At 43.9% G+C, this 20959-nt stretch overlaps 8 non-coding genes and 3 pseudogenes across 8 annotated transcripts; all 11 read right to left on the bottom strand.

Moving 5' to 3' along the window:
• Positions 1-1817: 1817 nt before the first annotated feature.
• Positions 1818-1981, bottom strand: LOC113088249 (U1 spliceosomal RNA). Its single transcript, XR_003285868.1, has one exon. It is a non-coding gene; the product is annotated as a U1 spliceosomal RNA (small nuclear RNA).
• Positions 1982-2355: 374 nt separating this feature from the next.
• LOC113088252 (U2 spliceosomal RNA) lies at positions 2356-2550 on the bottom strand. Its single transcript, XR_003285871.1, has one exon. It is a non-coding gene; the product is annotated as a U2 spliceosomal RNA (small nuclear RNA).
• A 4480-nt stretch (positions 2551-7030) lies between these two features.
• LOC113088250 (U1 spliceosomal RNA) lies at positions 7031-7194 on the bottom strand. Its single transcript, XR_003285869.1, has one exon. It is a non-coding gene; the product is annotated as a U1 spliceosomal RNA (small nuclear RNA).
• A 374-nt stretch (positions 7195-7568) lies between these two features.
• On the bottom strand, positions 7569-7764 carry LOC113088253 (U2 spliceosomal RNA). Its single transcript, XR_003285872.1, has one exon. It is a non-coding gene; the product is annotated as a U2 spliceosomal RNA (small nuclear RNA).
• Positions 7765-9125: 1361 nt separating this feature from the next.
• Positions 9126-9204, bottom strand: LOC113088262 (uncharacterized; annotated as a pseudogene).
• Positions 9205-12906: 3702 nt separating this feature from the next.
• Positions 12907-13070, bottom strand: LOC113088265 (U1 spliceosomal RNA). The gene has a single exon (XR_003285879.1). It is a non-coding gene; the product is annotated as a U1 spliceosomal RNA (small nuclear RNA).
• A 374-nt stretch (positions 13071-13444) lies between these two features.
• Positions 13445-13641, bottom strand: LOC113088256 (U2 spliceosomal RNA). Its single transcript, XR_003285874.1, has one exon. It is a non-coding gene; the product is annotated as a U2 spliceosomal RNA (small nuclear RNA).
• A 1361-nt stretch (positions 13642-15002) lies between these two features.
• On the bottom strand, positions 15003-15081 carry LOC113088260 (uncharacterized; annotated as a pseudogene).
• Positions 15082-18783: 3702 nt separating this feature from the next.
• LOC113088264 (U1 spliceosomal RNA) lies at positions 18784-18947 on the bottom strand. The gene has a single exon (XR_003285878.1). It is a non-coding gene; the product is annotated as a U1 spliceosomal RNA (small nuclear RNA).
• A 374-nt stretch (positions 18948-19321) lies between these two features.
• Positions 19322-19518, bottom strand: LOC113088255 (U2 spliceosomal RNA). The gene has a single exon (XR_003285873.1). It is a non-coding gene; the product is annotated as a U2 spliceosomal RNA (small nuclear RNA).
• Positions 19519-20879: 1361 nt separating this feature from the next.
• Positions 20880-20958, bottom strand: LOC113088259 (uncharacterized; annotated as a pseudogene).
• Between the last annotated feature and the right edge of the window lies 1 nt (position 20959).

Raw genomic sequence — 20959 nt, 5'->3', positions numbered from 1 at the left:
TGTTAAAAATCCTGGAAATTATTAGGGGTATTCAGAACATCAGTGCAATTTTGGGGAAAGAAAACAAGTGAAATCTGTATGTGGATGGTGTGTAAATATCAAATGTAATTTTGCCCTTTGTAATCTGTTTAAAAATTTCATAAGTAACGTTTAATTTTAATTACTAATTTTTTCTTCGTAAACTGTTAACTATATTACAGTTACATTCATTTTGTAATTAAATTACGTAATGCTGTTACATGTAACTAGTACTCCCCAACATCTGCCTTTTAGATGTCCAGATAGATGTCAATTAGATGTCTTTTTAGTGTTATGATTTAGAGGTTATATTAAAAACTGACATCTGAAAGGCGTTATGTCAGACGGTTTATGTAGATGGCAGATGCTTTCCAGATCAACAGTTCTTTAACAGACATCTTGCAGACGTAAGTGTGCTATTCTGGGTAGTACCCCTCCCCTGTCTACAACGTCACCGGGCGCCTCGTCCCGATCGGCCCTGACGGAAAGTACGGCATGGCTCGTAACTCCCAAACGGTTGGTCACAGAGCCACGTGCCTTATGACACCGGAATCCTTGGCTCGAGCCGAACGAGACGCAGGTCTCAGATTGGCCCGTCGCTCTGACGAAATTTTCGGGTATTTTGGATTTTGTCGAAAACCTTCTTTTGCAACCTGGCGCCAGGTATTTGGCCCAGTCCCACCCAAATCAGCACAGAAAGCTTCTCTGGAGTCTGAGTGTCAATAATCATCCAAAAATAGAGGAAATTTCCATTCACCTTGGCGAGGGGACCTCAAAACGTGCTAAGGTGGCGTGTCCGAGGTGGCTCGAATGGCTATAACTCCAGGAAGGAGTGAGATCCCTTCACCCAAATCGGCACACCTGTGCAGGGGCTCAGTCCGAGGCCAGGCGAAAAGGGACGCGGGCGACAGGCCACTAGGTGGCGCCGTAAGCTGAAAAATAGGGAAAATGTAATGTAAATGGACAATCAAACAAAGATGAAAACACCTGCAACACTGCGGGATGGTAGTACCCTCCCCTGTCTGCAACGTCACCGGGCCTTGTCCCGATCGGCCTGACGGTGGAACTGCAGCGACGGAAAGTACGGCATCGCTCGTAACTCCCAAACGGTTGGTCGCAGAGCCACGTGCCTTATGTCACCGGAATCCTTGGCTCGAGCCGAACGAGACGCAGGTCTCTGATTGGCCCGTCGCTCTGACGAAATTTTCGGGTATTTTGGATTTTGTCGAAAACCTTCTTTTGCAACCTGGCGCCAGGTATTTGGCCCAGTCCCACCCAAATCAGCACAGAAAGCTTCTCTGGAGTCTGAGTGTCAATAATCATCCAAAAATAGAGGAAATTTCCATTCACCTTGGCGAGGGGACCTCAAAGCGTGCTAAGGTGGCGTGTCCGAGGTGGCTCGAATGGCTATAACTCCAGGAAGGAGTGAGATCCCTTCACCCAAATCGGCACACCTGTGCAGGGGCTCAGTCCGAGGCCAGGTGAAAAAGGGCGCGGCGACAGGCCACTAGGTGTCGCTATAAGCGACAACAAAATTAATACGAATCGAAAAAAAAGGACAACCAAACAACATGGAGACAGTTACAGCTAGGCTGCAGTCAGTCCAATCTACTTTCAAAGTAAGGTCTGCGCTATGTTCGAACTAAACTACCCACCAGGGTCCGATTTTTCAAGAGCGCAAGTGACTTTGTTTCACAGGCGCACAACACAAATCTCGCATGTGACAGAACTCCCCATTCTGAAAGGAAAATAAATAAAAAACTGTAAAAACCTCTTCTGCTTTGTTTCACCAACAATTTCAGGGGAGAGCGCGAACGCAGTCCCCCACTACCATAAATTATGCAGTCGAGATTCCCGCATTTGGGGAATTCGCAGGGGTCAGCATGGCCGGAGTGCAATGGACAAGCCTCGCCCTGGGTGAACCGCCTTCTTGATCATGGTGTCTCCCCTGCCAGGTAAGTATGAAGGCCCAGGCGGTCAGCCAGAGGTGTGATTTGCATCTCTACCATCCTCACCAACGGTTAGCCCTCCGCCCCCCCTCCAGGAAAGGAAGGACGAGTGCCTTCCGTTACTGGCCTGGAAACTGCCAAGCTCATGGGCCGGTGCTTCCCAACGCCAGTTTTAGATGACTCTCTTTAAACAAACACACCTGATTCGATGCGTCACCTCGTCTGTGAAAGACTTCAAGACCTCAGGTGGGTGCATCGTTAGTGGAAGAGTCCAAGACCCCAGGTGGACACATCAGGAAAAAAGTTTGCAATAAACCACAGCATCTGCAACGGCAGCTCTCATTCCTTGTTCTGCTATTCGACACAATAAATGGCAATCCCCAAAAAGGGAAAGCACACCGTTCCTGGAGACACTGCAATACCAGGCCGATGCATGGAGTGGACGGAGCAAGCCCCGGCTCCAGCTCCGTGATCTAAAAATCCATTTAATATGTAGTCCCCGGATGGGGGACGTATCAGATATTAAACTGATAAGAACAGATTTTTTTTTTTTTTTTTTTTTTTTTTAAACTCCAAAACTCATACAACATTCACTTCAAACTCAAAAATCACAACATTCCAATTTTAAAGTTAGCACATTTTGAACAGCACATCACAACTATCCCTAGAATTGTTTAAACTTAAAGGACTTTTTTGCCAACACTACTTCCGCCTCCCTTCCCCTTCACTCTCCTTGCAACTACATCAGTCCATTCCTGAGAATCTTCTTCTCCATCTGCCTCACACTCTCCCCATTCCCAGTTGTCCACCTGTTGATCTTGCAAATCTAATAAGTCCTCTAAAGAAACAAGAGTCCTTGCAGCTTCGAGCTTCGAGCACTTCCACTCTCTTTCCTCTTCTTCACAGTCATCCTTTTCAACTGCACGCCGACGCCCTCTTCCTCCTGATACCTCCATCTTGTTATCTCCGTCCTCCTTCTGATCCATGTCCTTAATTGGCTCCTCTGCATCACCTGAAATTATTTCAATCAACCGTTCCTCCGCCACTGGGGATGTCTCCCTTCGATAAAGTATCTTATCATTCACTTCAGCTGTCCGCTCCCATCTGTGCTTACTGGCTTCAGCAGCATGTGCAGTCCGTCTTGCTGATGAGCTGGACCACTCACCAACAAGGGCTTTACAGTCACCCAGCAAGTCTTCCCCTTCTTTAAATAAACTGGCATAACTTTTCTTCCTGCCTGGACAGCCCCGATACAGATGCTCATCACTTCCACATAAACTGCAACGCTTTGGAGCCGTGCATATACCTGCCACATGGTTGGACTCACCACAAAATCTGCATCTCTCTCCTTTGCAATCAACCTTCACGTGACCCTGTCCTCCACACCGTCGACAATATAGAGGTTGTCCAGGATAGTACAAGTAACCTTTGTTTGGTCCAATTGAAAAACTGCCTGGAGGATGTAACACACTACCTTGTACAGAGGGGTCAATTTTCAGCTTCACCATGTACCTCCTCTTCCCATTCCAAATCCCAAAACGGTCTTTTAAATGTTCTCCTCCTCTCACAGCTTCACAATATCGCTTAACTAACGCCAGGACGTCCGAATCCTCTACAAAGGGGTTGTATACATGAATTATAAGAGGGATGAAGTCCTGGACAAACAATGGCTGGAGCTGCAGTCCTTCAAGCAGCTTATGACCCTCTTTCTTCTTCCAGGCTTCAAAGAAATCCACACAATCTTTCAGGGTAGTAAAAGTTAAATCCAAAAAACCAGATACCGCAAAATCTTGTAGGCAGAAAATATCACCAGGCTGAATCTTGAAAACTCCTTGAAGAATTTCCACAACACAAAATTCTCTTCCAAAACGTTGCTTCACAAAGTCCTCAGCATCCATCTTCAATTCCACACGAACACTATTCCTCATCCGAACCATCTTGGCCGATGCTTTCACACGCTCTCCCGGCAAAGCTCCTGGAAAATATACTACACTTGATCTTAGCCAAAAGGCCGAGAAGCGATGCTGCTAAGACGCAGCAGGGAGGAAGCCGGACACGGCGATGCCCATCTCGGCTTTGGTAAGTTTTGGGAGACCTAAAAACGCTGGGGGATGGTACCCTGATAGCACACATACATCTAGGAGACGTCTATTTGACATATGAATTTACATCTGCAAGATGTAGTTTTAAGGCTGTTTGCTCATCTGCAATACGTCTATTGGACGTCTCCTTTTAGCAGTGTTTGGAAGCTTACTTTAGAAATGTAATAGGTTACAGATTACAAGTTACCCTGTTTAAAATGTTATAGTAGTATAACTTTTTCAATTACTTTATTAATGTAACTAATTACTTTTGAATACTTTTAGATTAAGTTTCTAAATTTGTGAAAATTAAATAATAATAAATAAAAACATATACATCAACTCAAATACAGTTATCTAATAAGCATGTGTCATTCCTGTATAATAAACTCCTGAAACATTGGTGTTTTTTTAAACTGCTGTCTCTTTGCATATGATATGATAGGTAAAATGCATGACGTGACACAGAGCAGTTCGAGAAATTATGTTTATGTGCTCATGTACTCCTATATTGAGGCGGCAGAGGCTGACAACACTGCAAGCTTCAGTAGGCCTATGTGTAATAAATGAAACTGCATGTTTTTGCCATTAATTTACAGGAAGGGCGGACTGGGAAAAAAAAATTCTGACTGCAAAATTCAAACTCATACAAACATTCATGGACAAAACTATTTTTTGTATGGACCTGACATAAAAAAAGGTTTAAATCTTTAATTTGGGGACATGCAAAATAATTAAAAGTTCTCTCCTGAACTGCACCTTCACTTCCATTTTTCTCTTCAGTCTCTTTATTTTGCCCTGTTATCTATCTCTCTCATGAGCGCGCGAGTCAAGACTAACAATTCATGATTTATTAGAGATTGAATTATCAAATGGCGGATTCGCAAATGATCGCTTTAGTACATTCGACAGGCAATTATACAATAATGATATTAAAATAGTGGGCCAAATCGGCTGCCAGGCCACCGGGAATTGTCCCGGTGTCCAGTCTGCGCCTGATTTCCAACACGCAGAATGTGCAAGTCATATATTGCATTCTTGGGGCTTAATATTCACAGACACTAGTCCATGTCATGTTTTGATTCAAGTGTACTGACCTACTTTTGATTTAGTCATCCAAAATGTGGCATATTCTGTCCGTGTTAGGCATTCCGTTTTTATGACTGAATTCTACGAACCAGACTGTGTTTCCGCATCCCGGAAATTATTAGGGCGTATGTCTCAGAATAGTCAGTGCAATTTGGGAAAGAAATCAGTGAAATCTGTATGTGGATGTGTGTAAATATTCAAATGTAATTGCCTGTGTAATCGTTAAAAATTTCATAAGTAACTTTAATTTAATTACTATTTTTTTCTTAGTAACTGTAACTAATTACAGTTACATTCATTTTGTAATTAAATTACGTAATGCTGTTACATGTAACTAGTTACTCCCCAACACTGCCTTTTAGATGTCAGATAGATGTCAATTAGATGTCTTTTAGATGTTTATGATTTAGAAGGTATATAAAACTGACATCTGAAAGGCGTCTGTCAGACGTTTGTAGATGGCAGATGCTTTCCAGATCAACAGTTCTTTAACAGACATCTTGCAGACGTAAGTGTGCTATCTGGGTAGTACCCTCCCCTGTCTACAACGTCACCGGGCCTCGTCCCGATCGGCCTGACGGAAAGTACGGCATGGCTCGTAACTCCCAAACGGTTGGTCGCAGAGCCACGTGCCTTATGTCACCGGAATCCTTGGCTCGAGCCGAACGAGACGCAGGTCTCAGATTGGCCCGTCGCTCTGACGAAATTTTCGGGTATTTTGGATTTTGTCGAAAACCTTCTTTTGCAACCTGGCGCCAGGTATTTGGCCCAGTCCCACCCAAATCAGCACAGAAAGCTTCTCTGGAGTCTGACTGTCAATAATCATCCAAAAAAAGAGGACATTTCCATTCACCTTGGCGAGGGGACCTCAAAACGTGCTAAGGTGGCGTGTCCGAGGTGGCTCGAATGGCTATAACTCCAGGAAGGAGTGTGATCCCTTCACCCAAATCGGCACACCTGTGCAGGGGCTCAGTCCGAGGCCAGGTGAAAAAGGGCGTGGCGACAGGCCACTAGGTGGCGGCGTAAGCTGAAAAATAGGGAAAAAGTAATGTAAAAGGACAATCAAACAAAGATGAAAACACCTGCAACACTGCGGGATGGAAGTACCATCCCCTGTCTGCAACGTCACCGGGCCTTGTCCCGATCGGCCTGACGGTGGAACTGCAGCGATGGAAAGTACGGCATCGCTCGTAACTCCCAAACGGTTGGTCGCAGAGCCACGTGCCTTATGTCATCGGAAACCTTGGCTTGAGCCGAACGAAACGCAGGTCTCAGATTGGGTCGTCGCTCTGACGAAATTTTCGGGTATTTTGGATTTTGTCGAAAACCCTCTTTTGCAACCTAGCGCCAGGTATTTGGCCCAGTCCCACCCAAATCAGCACAGAAAGCTTCTCTGGAGTCTGACTGTCAATAATCATCCAAAAAAAGAGGACATTTCCATTCACCTTGGCGAGGGGACCTCAAAACGTGCTAAGGTGGCGTGTCCGAGGTGGCTCGAATGGCTATAACTCCAGGAAGGAGTGAGATCCCTTCACCCAAATCGGCACACCTGTGCAGGGGCTCATTCCGAGGCCAGGTGAAAAAGGGCGCGGCGACAGGCCACTAGGTGTCGCTGTAAGTGACAACAAAATTAATACGAATCGAAAAAAAGGACAACCAAACAACATGGAGACAGTTACAGCTAGGCTGCAGTCAGTCCAATCTACTTTCAAAGTAAGGTCTGCGCTATGTTCGAACTAAACTACCCACCAGGGTCCGATTTTTCAAGAGCGTAAGTGACTTTGTTTCACAGGCGCACAACACATATCTCACATGTGACAGAACTCCCCATTCTGAAACGAAAATAAATAAAAAACTGTAAAAACCTCTTCTGCTTTGTTTCACCAACAATTTCAGGGGAGAGCACGAACGCAGTCCCCCACTACCGTAAATTATGCAGTCGAGATTCCCGCATTTGGGGAGTTCGCAGGGGTCAGCATGGCCGGAGTGCAATGGACAAGCCTCGCCCTGGTTGAACCGCCTTCTTGATCATGGTGTCTCCCCTGCCAGGTAAGTATGAAGGCCCAGGCGGTCAGCCAGAGGTGTGATTTGCATCTCTACCATCCTCACCAACGGTTAGCCCTCCGCCCCCCCTCCAGGAAAGGAAGGACGGGTGCCTTCCGTTACTGGCCTGGAAACTGCCAAGCTCATGGGCCGGTGCTTCCCAAAGCCAGTTTTAGATGACTCTCTTTAAACAAACACACCTGATTCGATGCATCACCTCGTCCGTGAAAGACTTCAAGACCTCAGGTGGGTGCATCGTTAGTGGAAGAGTCCAAGACCCCAGGAGGACACATCAGGAAAAAAGTTTGCAATAAACCACAGCATCTGCAATGGCAGCTCTCATTCCTTGTTCTGCTATTCGACACAATAAATGGCAATCCCCAAAAAGGGAAAGCACACCGTTCCTGGAGACACTGCAATACCAGGCCGATGCATGGAGTGGACGGAGCAAGCCCCGGCTCCAGCGCCGTGATCTAAAAATCCATTTAATATGTAGTCCCCGGATGGGGGACGTATCAGATATTAAACTGATAAGAACAGATTTTTTTTTTTTTTTTTTTTTTTTATTAAACTCCAAAACTCATACAACATTCACTTCAAACTCAAAAATCACAACATTCCAATTTTAAAGTTAGCACATTTTGAACAGCACATCACAACTATCCCTAGAAATGTTTAAACTTAAAGGACTTTTTTGCCAACACTACTTCCGCCTCCCTTCCCCTTCACTCTCCTTGCAACTACATCAGTCCATTCCTGAGAATCTTCTTCTCTATCTGCCTCACACTCTCCCCATTCCCAGTTGTCCACCTGTTGATCTTGCAAATCTAATAAGTCCTCTAAAGAAACAAGAGTCCTTGCAGCTTCGAGCTTCGAGCACTTCCACTCTCTTTCCTCTTCTTCACAGTCATCCTTTTCAACTGCACGCCGACGCCCTCTTCCTCCTGATACCTCCATCTTGTTATCTCCGTCCTCCTTCTGATCCATGTCCTTAATTGGCTCCTCTGCATCACCTGAAATTATTTCAATCAACCGTTCCTCCGCCACTGGGGATGTCTCCCTTCGATAAAGTATCTTATCATTCACTTCAGCTGTCCGCTCCCATCTGTGCTTACTGGCTTCAGCAGCATGTGCAGTCTGTCTTGCTGATGAGCTGGACCACTCACCAACAAGGGCTTTACAGTCACCCAGCAAGTCTTCCCCTTCTTTAAATAAACTGGCATAACTTTTCTTCCTGCCTGGACAGCCCCGATACAGATGCTCATCACTTCCACATAAACTGCAACGCTTTGGAGCCGTGCATATACCTGCCACATGGTTGGACTCACCACAAAATCTGCATCTCTCTCCTTTGCAATCAACCTTCACGTGACCCTGTCCTCCACACCGTCGACAATATAGAGGTTGTCCAGGATAGTACAAGTAACCTTTGTTTGGTCCAATTGAAAAACTGCCTAGAGGATGTAACACACTACCTTGTACAGAGGGGTCAATTTTCAGCTTCACCATGTACCTCCTCTTCCCATTCCAAATCCCAAAACGGTCTTTTAAATGTTCTCCTCCTCTCACAGCTTCACAATATCGCTTAACTAACGCCAGGACGTCCGAATCCTCTACAAAGGGGTTGTATACATGAATTATAAGAGGGATGAAGTCCTGGACAAACAATGGCTGGAGCTGCAGTCCTTCAAGCAGCTTATGACCCTCTTTCTTCTTCCAGGCTTCAAAGAAATCCACACAATCTTTCAGGGTAGTAAAAGTTAAATCCAAAAAACCAGATACCGCAAAATCTTGTAGGCAGAAAATATCACCAGGCTGAATCTTGAAAACTCCTTGAAGAATTTCCACAACACAAAATTCTCTTCCAAAACGTTGCTTCACAAAGTCCTCAGCATCCATCTTCAATTCCACACGAACACTATTCCTCATCCGAACCATCTTGGCCGATGCTTTCACACGCTCTCCCGGCAAAGCTCCTGGAAAAGATACTACACTTGATCTTAGCCAAAAGGCCGAGAAGCGATGCTGCTAAGACGCAGCAGGGAGGAAGCCGGACACGGCGATGCCCATCTCGGCTTTGGTAAGTTTTGGGAGACCTAAAAACGCTGGGGGATGGTACCCTGATAGCACACATACATCTAGGAGACGTCTATTTGACATATGAATTTACATCTGCAAGATGTAGTTTTAAGGCTGTTTGCTCATCTGCAATACGTCTATTGGACGTCTCCTTTTAGCAGTGTTTGGAAGCTTACTTTAGAAATGTAATAGGTTACAGATTACAAGTTACCCTGTTTAAAATGTTATAGTAGTATAACTTTTTCAATTACTTTATTAATGTAACTAATTACTTTTGAATACTTTTAGATTAAGTTTCTAAATTTGTGAAAATTAAATAATAATAAATAAAAACATATACATCAACTCAAATACAGTTATCTAATAAGCATGTGTCATTCCTGTATAATAAACTCCTGAAACATTGGTGTTTTTTTAAACTGCTGTCTCTTTGCATATGATATGATAGGTAAAATGCATGACGTGACACAGAGCAGTTCGAGAAATTATGTTTATGTGCTCATGTACTCCTATATTGAGGCGGCAGAGGCTGACAACACTGCAAGCTTCAGTAGGCCTATGTGTATTAAATGAAACTGCATGTTTTTGCCATTAATTTACAGGAAGGGCGGACTGGGAAAAAAAAATTCTGACTGCAAAATTCAAACTCATACAAACATTCATGGACAAAACTATTTTTTGTATGGACCTGACATAAAAAAAGGTTTAAATCTTTAATTTGGGGACATGCAAAATAATTAAAAGTTCTCTCCTGAACTGCACCTTCACTTCCATTTTTCTCTTCAGTCTCTTTATTTTGCCCTGTTATCTATCTCTCTCATGACTTTAATACTCAAGATTGAACAAAACTATACTTTACAATACAATACTCTACAATACTACAATATCTTTATAGAAAAATCCTAATACTGTACACTAGTCATGTTTTTCCCTTACAAAAATTGACCATGCTTTTTATTGGCCTGTATAAAAGTACAATAACCTTGTTTTGTTTTTTGTTTTGCAAATGGATTTGTATTTATTTTTAAATAAATAAATTTGTAAAATAATGTTACATTTTTGGTTACCACAATTAAACAATAGTAACCATTTTCTCTGCATTTAAAGGTAAAATAATATAACGATAATTTTCGTAAGGGTTGTGTTGTTGTCTGTCGTAGCTTCCCCAAAAAATCTGATTATTTTTCAGCTAAATTACTACTGTAACATTACAACAGATAAAAATGATATAGTATTTTATATACTTTATATAGTCTTTTGAGTGATGACTGATGAATATCAGCAGACTGAACGTGCTGCTGCTTGATTAAATAAATAAAAACAAAGACAAAAAAGCATTTTTACAGATGAAACTGACCTGAAACCCTGAACAGTAGTTCTGCTTCTCTGCTCCAGCTGTGCGTTTCCACAGTCCACTCTATTCTCTCTCTCTCTCGCATTGATTACTCTGAGTCTGATCCAAACCGTTTGCGGAGGCGCAGAGAGCGCGCGAGTCAAGACTAACAATTCATGATTTATTAGAGATTGAATTATCAAATGGCGGATTCGCAAATGATCGCTTTAGTACATTCGACAGGCAATTATACAATAATGATATTAAAATAGTGGGCCAAATCGGCTGCCAGGCCACCGGGAATTGTCCCGGTGTCCAGTCTGCGCCTGATTTCCAACACGCAGAATGTGCAAGTCATATATTGCATTCTTGGGGCTTAATATTCACAGACACTAGTCCATGTCATGTTTTGATTCAAGTGTACTGACCTACTTTTGATTTAGTCATCCAAAATGTGGCATATTCTGTCCGTGTTAGGCATTCCGTTTTTATGACTGAATTCTACGAACCAGACTGTGTTTCCGCATCCCGGAAATTATTAGGGCGTATGTCTCAGAATAGTCAGTGCAATTTGGGAAAGAAATCAGTGAAATCTGTATGTGGATGTGTGTAAATATTCAAATGTAATTGCCTGTGTAATCGTTAAAAATTTCATAAGTAACTTTAATTTAATTACTATTTTTTTCTTAGTAACTGTAACTAATTACAGTTACATTCATTTTGTAATTAAATTACGTAATGCTGTTACATGTAACTAGTTACTCCCCAACACTGCCTTTTAGATGTCAGATAGATGTCAATTAGATGTCTTTTAGATGTTTATGATTTAGAAGGTATATAAAACTGACATCTGAAAGGCGTCTGTCAGACGTTTGTAGATGGCAGATGCTTTCCAGATCAACAGTTCTTTAACAGACATCTTGCAGACGTAAGTGTGCTATCTGGGTAGTACCCTCCCCTGTCTACAACGTCACCGGGCCTCGTCCCGATCGGCCTGACGGAAAGTACGGCATGGCTCGTAACTCCCAAACGGTTGGTCGCAGAGCCACGTGCCTTATGTCACCGGAATCCTTGGCTCGAGCCGAACGAGACGCAGGTCTCAGATTGGCCCGTCGCTCTGACGAAATTTTCGGGTATTTTGGATTTTGTCGAAAACCTTCTTTTGCAACCTGGCGCCAGGTATTTGGCCCAGTCCCACCCAAATCAGCACAGAAAGCTTCTCTGGAGTCTGACTGTCAATAATCATCCAAAAAAAAGAGGACATTTCCATTCACCTTGGCGAGGGGACCTCAAAACGTGCTAAGGTGGCGTGTCCGAGGTGGCTCGAATGGCTATAACTCCAGGAAGGAGTGTGATCCCTTCACCCAAATCGGCACACCTGTGCAGGGGCTCAGTCCGAGGCCAGGTGAAAAAGGGCGTGGCGACAGGCCACTAGGTGGCGGCGTAAGCTGAAAAATAGGGAAAAAGTAATGTAAAAGGACAATCAAACAAAGATGAAAACACCTGCAACACTGCGGGATGGAAGTACCATCCCCTGTCTGCAACGTCACCGGGCCTTGTCCCGATCGGCCTGACGGTGGAACTGCAGCGATGGAAAGTACGGCATCGCTCGTAACTCCCAAACGGTTGGTCGCAGAGCCACGTGCCTTATGTCATCGGAAACCTTGGCTTGAGCCGAACGAAACGCAGGTCTCAGATTGGGTCGTCGCTCTGACGAAATTTTCGGGTATTTTGGATTTTGTCGAAAACCCTCTTTTGCAACCTAGCGCCAGGTATTTGGCCCAGTCCCACCCAAATCAGCACAGAAAGCTTCTCTGGAGTCTGACTGTCAATAATCATCCAAAAAAAGAGGACATTTCCATTCACCTTGGCGAGGGGACCTCAAAACGTGCTAAGGTGGCGTGTCCGAGGTGGCTCGAATGGCTATAACTCCAGGAAGGAGTGAGATCCCTTCACCCAAATCGGCACACCTGTGCAGGGGCTCATTCCGAGGCCAGGTGAAAAAGGGCGCGGCGACAGGCCACTAGGTGTCGCTGTAAGTGACAACAAAATTAATACGAATCGAAAAAAAGGACAACCAAACAACATGGAGACAGTTACAGCTAGGCTGCAGTCAGTCCAATCTACTTTCAAAGTAAGGTCTGCGCTATGTTCGAACTAAACTACCCACCAGGGTCCGATTTTTCAAGAGCGTAAGTGACTTTGTTTCACAGGCGCACAACACATATCTCACATGTGACAGAACTCCCCATTCTGAAACGAAAATAAATAAAAAACTGTAAAAACCTCTTCTGCTTTGTTTCACCAACAATTTCAGGGGAGAGCACGAACGCAGTCCCCCACTACCGTAAATTATGCAGTCGAGATTCCCGCATTTGGGGAGTTCGCAGGGGTCAGCATGGCCGGAGTGCAATGGACAAGCCTCGCCCTGGTTGAACCGCCTTCTTGATCATGGTGTCTCCCCTGCCAGGTAAGTATGAAGGCCCAGGCGGTCAGCCAGAGGTGTGATTTGCATCTCTACCATCCTCACCAACGGTTAGCCCTCCGCCCCCCCTCCAGGAAAGGAAGGACGGGTGCCTTCCGTTACTGGCCTGGAAACTGCCAAGCTCATGGGCCGGTGCTTCCCAAAGCCAGTTTTAGATGACTCTCTTTAAACAAACACACCTGATTCGATGCATCACCTCGTCCGTGAAAGACTTCAAGACCTCAGGTGGGTGCATCGTTAGTGGAAGAGTCCAAGACCCCAGGAGGACACATCAGGAAAAAAGTTTGCAATAAACCACAGCATCTGCAATGGCAGCTCTCATTCCTTGTTCTGCTATTCGACACAATAAATGGCAATCCCCAAAAAGGGAAAGCACACCGTTCCTGGAGACACTGCAATACCAGGCCGATGCATGGAGTGGACGGAGCAAGCCCCGGCTCCAGCGCCGTGATCTAAAAATCCATTTAATATGTAGTCCCCGGATGGGGGACGTATCAGATATTAAACTGATAAGAACAGATTTTTTTTTTTTTTTTTTTTTTTTTATTAAACTCCAAAACTCATACAACATTCACTTCAAACTCAAAAATCACAACATTCCAATTTTAAAGTTAGCACATTTTGAACAGCACATCACAACTATCCCTAGAAATGTTTAAACTTAAAGGACTTTTTTGCCAACACTACTTCCGCCTCCCTTCCCCTTCACTCTCCTTGCAACTACATCAGTCCATTCCTGAGAATCTTCTTCTCTATCTGCCTCACACTCTCCCCATTCCCAGTTGTCCACCTGTTGATCTTGCAAATCTAATAAGTCCTCTAAAGAAACAAGAGTCCTTGCAGCTTCGAGCTTCGAGCACTTCCACTCTCTTTCCTCTTCTTCACAGTCATCCTTTTCAACTGCACGCCGACGCCCTCTTCCTCCTGATACCTCCATCTTGTTATCTCCGTCCTCCTTCTGATCCATGTCCTTAATTGGCTCCTCTGCATCACCTGAAATTATTTCAATCAACCGTTCCTCCGCCACTGGGGATGTCTCCCTTCGATAAAGTATCTTATCATTCACTTCAGCTGTCCGCTCCCATCTGTGCTTACTGGCTTCAGCAGCATGTGCAGTCTGTCTTGCTGATGAGCTGGACCACTCACCAACAAGGGCTTTACAGTCACCCAGCAAGTCTTCCCCTTCTTTAAATAAACTGGCATAACTTTTCTTCCTGCCTGGACAGCCCCGATACAGATGCTCATCACTTCCACATAAACTGCAACGCTTTGGAGCCGTGCATATACCTGCCACATGGTTGGACTCACCACAAAATCTGCATCTCTCTCCTTTGCAATCAACCTTCACGTGACCCTGTCCTCCACACCGTCGACAATATAGAGGTTGTCCAGGATAGTACAAGTAACCTTTGTTTGGTCCAATTGAAAAACTGCCTAGAGGATGTAACACACTACCTTGTACAGAGGGGTCAATTTTCAGCTTCACCATGTACCTCCTCTTCCCATTCCAAATCCCAAAACGGTCTTTTAAATGTTCTCCTCCTCTCACAGCTTCACAATATCGCTTAACTAACGCCAGGACGTCCGAATCCTCTACAAAGGGGTTGTATACATGAATTATAAGAGGGATGAAGTCCTGGACAAACAATGGCTGGAGCTGCAGTCCTTCAAGCAGCTTATGACCCTCTTTCTTCTTCCAGGCTTCAAAGAAATCCACACAATCTTTCAGGGTAGTAAAAGTTAAATCCAAAAAACCAGATACCGCAAAATCTTGTAGGCAGAAAATATCACCAGGCTGAATCTTGAAAACTCCTTGAAGAATTTCCACAACACAAAATTCTCTTCCAAAACGTTGCTTCACAAAGTCCTCAGCATCCATCTTCAATTCCACACGAACACTATTCCTCATCCGAACCATCTTGGCCGATGCTTTCACACGCTCTCCCGGCAAAGCTCCTGGAAAAGATACTACACTTGATCTTAGCCAAAAGGCCGAGAAGCGATGCTGCTAAGACGCAGCAGGGAGGAAGCCGGACACGGCGATGCCCATCTCGGCTTTGGTAAGTTTTGGGAGACCTAAAAACGCTGGGGGATGGTACCCTGATAGCACACATACATCTAGGAGACGTCTATTTGACATATGAATTTACATCTGCAAGATGTAGTTTTAAGGCTGTTTGCTCATCTGCAATACGTCTATTGGACGTCTCCTTTTAGCAGTGTTTGGAAGCTTACTTTAGAAATGTAATAGGTTACAGATTACAAGTTACCCTGTTTAAAATGTTATAGTAGTATAACTTTTTCAATTACTTTATTAATGTAACTAATTACTTTTGAATACTTTTAGATTACGTTTCTAAATTTGTGAAAATTAAATAATAATAAATAAAAACATATACATCAACTCAAATACAGTTATCTAATAAGCATGTGTCATTCCTGTATAATAAACTCCTGAAACATTGGTGTTTTTTTAAACTGCTGTCTCTTTGCATATGATATGATAGGTAAAATGCATGACGTGACACAGAGCAGTTCGAGAAATTATGTTTATGTGCTCATGTACTCCTATATTGAGGCGGCAGAGGCTGACAACACTGCAAGCTTCAGTAGGCCTATGTGTATTAAATGAAACTGCATGTTTTTGCCATTAATTTACAGGAAGGGCGGACTGGGAAAAAAAAATTCTGACTGCAAAATTCAAACTCATACAAACATTCATGGACAAAACTATTTTTTGTATGGACCTGACATAAAAAAAGGTTTAAATCTTTAATTTGGGGACATGCAAAATAATTAAAAGTTCTCTCCTGAACTGCACCTTCACTTCCATTTTTCTCTTCAGTCTCTTTATTTTGCCCTGTTATCTATCTCTCTCATGACTTTAATACTCAAGATTGAACAAAACTATACTTTACAATACAATACTCTACAATACTACAATATCTTTATAGAAAAATCCTAATACTGTACACTAGTCATGTTTTTCCCTTACAAAAATTGACCATGCTTTTTATTGGCCTGTATAAAAGTACAATAACCTTGTTTTGTTTTTTGTTTTGCAAATGGATTTGTATTTATTTTTAAATAAATAAATTTGTAAAATAATGTTACATTTTTGGTTACCACAATTAAACAATAGTAACCATTTTCTCTGCATTTAAAGGTAAAATAATATAACGATAATTTTCGTAAGGGTTGTGTTGTTGTCTGTCGTAGCTTCCCCAAAAAATCTGATTATTTTTCAGCTAAATTACTACTGTAACATTACAACAGATAAAAATGATATAGTATTTTATATACTTTATATAGTCTTTTGAGTGATGACTGATGAATATCAGCAGACTGAACGTGCTGCTGCTTGATTAAATAAATAAAAACAAAGACAAAAAAGCATTTTTACAGATGAAACTGACCTGAAACCCTGAACAGTAGTTCTGCTTCTCTGCTCCAGCTGTGCGTTTCCACAGTCCACTCTATTCTCTCTCTCTCTCGCATTGATTACTCTGAGTCTGATCCAAACCGTTTGCGGAGGCGCAGAGAGCGCGCGAGTCAAGACTAACAATTCATGATTTATTAGAGATTGAATTATCAAATGGCGGATTCGCAAATGATCGCTTTAGTACATTCGACAGGCAATTATACAATAATGATATTAAAATAGTGGGCCAAATCGGCTGCCAGGCCACCGGGAATTGTCCCGGTGTCCAGTCTGCGCCTGATTTCCAACACGCAGAATGTGCAAGTCATATATTGCATTCTTGGGGCTTAATATTCACAGACACTAGTCCATGTCATGTTTTGATTCAAGTGTACTGACCTACTTTTGATTTAGTCATCCAAAATGTGGCATATTCTGTCCGTGTTAGGCATTCCGTTTTTATGACTGAATTCTACGAACCAGACTGTGTTTCCGCATCCCGGAAATTATTAGGGCGTATGTCTCAGAATAGTCAGTGCAATTTGGGAAAGAAATCAGTGAAATCTGTATGTGGATGTGTGTAAATATTCAAATGTAATTGCCTGTGTAATCGTTAAAAATTTCATAAGTAACTTTAATTTAATTACTATTTTTTTCTTAGTAACTGTAACTAATTACAGTTACATTCATTTTGTAATTAAATTACGTAATGCTGTTACATGTAACTAGTTACTCCCCAACACTGCCTTTTAGATGTCAGATAGATGTCAATTAGATGTCTTTTAGATGTTTATGATTTAGAAGGTATATAAAACTGACATCTGAAAGGCGTCTGTCAGACGTTTGTAGATGGCAGATGCTTTCCAGATCAACAGTTCTTTAACAGACATCTTGCAGACGTAAGTGTGCTATCTGGGTAGTACCCTCCCCTGTCTACAACGTCACCGGGCCTCGTCCCGATCGGCCTGACGGAAAGTACGGCATGGCTCGTAACTCCCAAACGGTTGGTCGCAGAGCCACGTGCCTTATGTCACCGGAATCCTTGGCTCGAGCCGAACGAGACGCAGGTCTCAGATTGGCCCGTCGCTCTGACGAAATTTTCGGGTATTTTGGATTTTGTCGAAAACCTTCTTTTGCAACCTGGCGCCAGGTATTTGGCCCAGTCCCACCCAAATCAGCACAGAAAGCTTCTCTGGAGTCTGACTGTCAATAATCATCCAAAAAAAAGAGGACATTTCCATTCACCTTGGCGAGGGGACCTCAAAACGTGCTAAGGTGGCGTGTCCGAGGTGGCTCGAATGGCTATAACTCCAGGAAGGAGTGTGATCCCTTCACCCAAATCGGCACACCTGTGCAGGGGCTCAGTCCGAGGCCAGGTGAAAAAGGGCGTGGCGACAGGCCACTAGGTGGCGGCGTAAGCTGAAAAATAGGGAAAAAGTAATGTAAAAGGACAATCAAACAAAGATGAAAACACCTGCAACACTGCGGGATGGAAGTACCATCCCCTGTCTGCAACGTCACCGGGCCTTGTCCCGATCGGCCTGACGGTGGAACTGCAGCGATGGAAAGTACGGCATCGCTCGTAACTCCCAAACGGTTGGTCGCAGAGCCACGTGCCTTATGTCATCGGAAACCTTGGCTTGAGCCGAACGAAACGCAGGTCTCAGATTGGGTCGTCGCTCTGACGAAATTTTCGGGTATTTTGGATTTTGTCGAAAACCCTCTTTTGCAACCTAGCGCCAGGTATTTGGCCCAGTCCCACCCAAATCAGCACAGAAAGCTTCTCTGGAGTCTGACTGTCAATAATCATCCAAAAAAAGAGGACATTTCCATTCACCTTGGCGAGGGGACCTCAAAACGTGCTAAGGTGGCGTGTCCGAGGTGGCTCGAATGGCTATAACTCCAGGAAGGAGTGAGATCCCTTCACCCAAATCGGCACACCTGTGCAGGGGCTCATTCCGAGGCCAGGTGAAAAAGGGCGCGGCGACAGGCCACTAGGTGTCGCTGTAAGTGACAACAAAATTAATACGAATCGAAAAAAAGGACAACCAAACAACATGGAGACAGTTACAGCTAGGCTGCAGTCAGTCCAATCTACTTTCAAAGTAAGGTCTGCGCTATGTTCGAACTAAACTACCCACCAGGGTCCGATTTTTCAAGAGCGTAAGTGACTTTGTTTCACAGGCGCACAACACATATCTCACATGTGACAGAACTCCCCATTCTGAAACGAAAATAAATAAAAAACTGTAAAAACCTCTTCTGCTTTGTTTCACCAACAATTTCAGGGGAGAGCACGAACGCAGTCCCCCACTACCGTAAATTATGCAGTCGAGATTCCCGCATTTGGGGAGTTCGCAGGGGTCAGCATGGCCGGAGTGCAATGGACAAGCCTCGCCCTGGTTGAACCGCCTTCTTGATCATGGTGTCTCCCCTGCCAGGTAAGTATGAAGGCCCAGGCGGTCAGCCAGAGGTGTGATTTGCATCTCTACCATCCTCACCAACGGTTAGCCCTCCGCCCCCCCTCCAGGAAAGGAAGGACGGGTGCCTTCCGTTACTGGCCTGGAAACTGCCAAGCTCATGGGCCGGTGCTTCCCAAAGCCAGTTTTAGATGACTCTCTTTAAACAAACACACCTGATTCGATGCATCACCTCGTCCGTGAAAGACTTCAAGACCTCAGGTGGGTGCATCGTTAGTGGAAGAGTCCAAGACCCCAGGAGGACACATCAGGAAAAAAGTTTGCAATAAACCACAGCATCTGCAATGGCAGCTCTCATTCCTTGTTCTGCTATTCGACACAATAAATGGCAATCCCCAAAAAGGGAAAGCACACCGTTCCTGGAGACACTGCAATACCAGGCCGATGCATGGAGTGGACGGAGCAAGCCCCGGCTCCAGCGCCGTGATCTAAAAATCCATTTAATATGTAGTCCCCGGATGGGGGACGTATCAGATATTAAACTGATAAGAACAGATTTTTTTTTTTTTTTTTTTTTTTTTATTAAACTCCAAAACTCATACAACATTCACTTCAAACTCAAAAATCACAACATTCCAATTTTAAAGTTAGCACATTTTGAACAGCACATCACAACTATCCCTAGAAATGTTTAAACTTAAAGGACTTTTTTGCCAACACTACTTCCGCCTCCCTTCCCCTTCACTCTCCTTGCAACTACATCAGTCCATTCCTGAGAATCTTCTTCTCTATCTGCCTCACACTCTCCCCATTCCCAGTTGTCCACCTGTTGATCTTGCAAATCTAATAAGTCCTCTAAAGAAACAAGAGTCCTTGCAGCTTCGAGCTTCGAGCACTTCCACTCTCTTTCCTCTTCTTCACAGTCATCCTTTTCAACTGCACGCCGACGCCCTCTTCCTCCTGATACCTCCATCTTGTTATCTCCGTCCTCCTTCTGATCCATGTCCTTAATTGGCTCCTCTGCATCACCTGAAATTATTTCAATCAACCGTTCCTCCGCCACTGGGGATGTCTCCCTTCGATAAAGTATCTTATCATTCACTTCAGCTGTCCGCTCCCATCTGTGCTTACTGGCTTCAGCAGCATGTGCAGTCTGTCTTGCTGATGAGCTGGACCACTCACCAACAAGGGCTTTACAGTCACCCAGCAAGTCTTCCCCTTCTTTAAATAAACTGGCATAACTTTTCTTCCTGCCTGGACAGCCCCGATACAGATGCTCATCACTTCCACATAAACTGCAACGCTTTGGAGCCGTGCATATACCTGCCACATGGTTGGACTCACCACAAAATCTGCATCTCTCTCCTTTGCAATCAACCTTCACGTGACCCTGTCCTCCACACCGTCGACAATATAGAGGTTGTCCAGGATAGTACAAGTAACCTTTGTTTGGTCCAATTGAAAAACTGCCTAGAGGATGTAACACACTACCTTGTACAGAGGGGTCAATTTTCAGCTTCACCATGTACCTCCTCTTCCCATTCCAAATCCCAAAACGGTCTTTTAAATGTTCTCCTCCTCTCACAGCTTCACAATATCGCTTAACTAACGCCAGGACGTCCGAATCCTCTACAAAGGGGTTGTATACATGAATTATAAGAGGGATGAAGTCCTGGACAAACAATGGCTGGAGCTGCAGTCCTTCAAGCAGCTTATGACCCTCTTTCTTCTTCCAGGCTTCAAAGAAATCCACACAATCTTTCAGGGTAGTAAAAGTTAAATCCAAAAAACCAGATACCGCAAAATCTTGTAGGCAGAAAATATCACCAGGCTGAATCTTGAAAACTCCTTGAAGAATTTCCACAACACAAAATTCTCTTCCAAAACGTTGCTTCACAAAGTCCTCAGCATCCATCTTCAATTCCACACGAACACTATTCCTCATCCGAACCATCTTGGCCGATGCTTTCACACGCTCTCCCGGCAAAGCTCCTGGAAAAGATACTACACTTGATCTTAGCCAAAAGGCCGAGAAGCGATG

This window comes from Carassius auratus, unplaced genomic scaffold (assembly GCF_003368295.1).
Source record: "Carassius auratus strain Wakin unplaced genomic scaffold, ASM336829v1 scaf_tig00045962, whole genome shotgun sequence".
NCBI lineage: Eukaryota > Metazoa > Chordata > Actinopteri > Cypriniformes > Cyprinidae > Carassius > Carassius auratus.
Note: the sequence above shows the minus strand (reverse complement) of the source record. Positions and strands in the feature narration are given on the sequence as shown.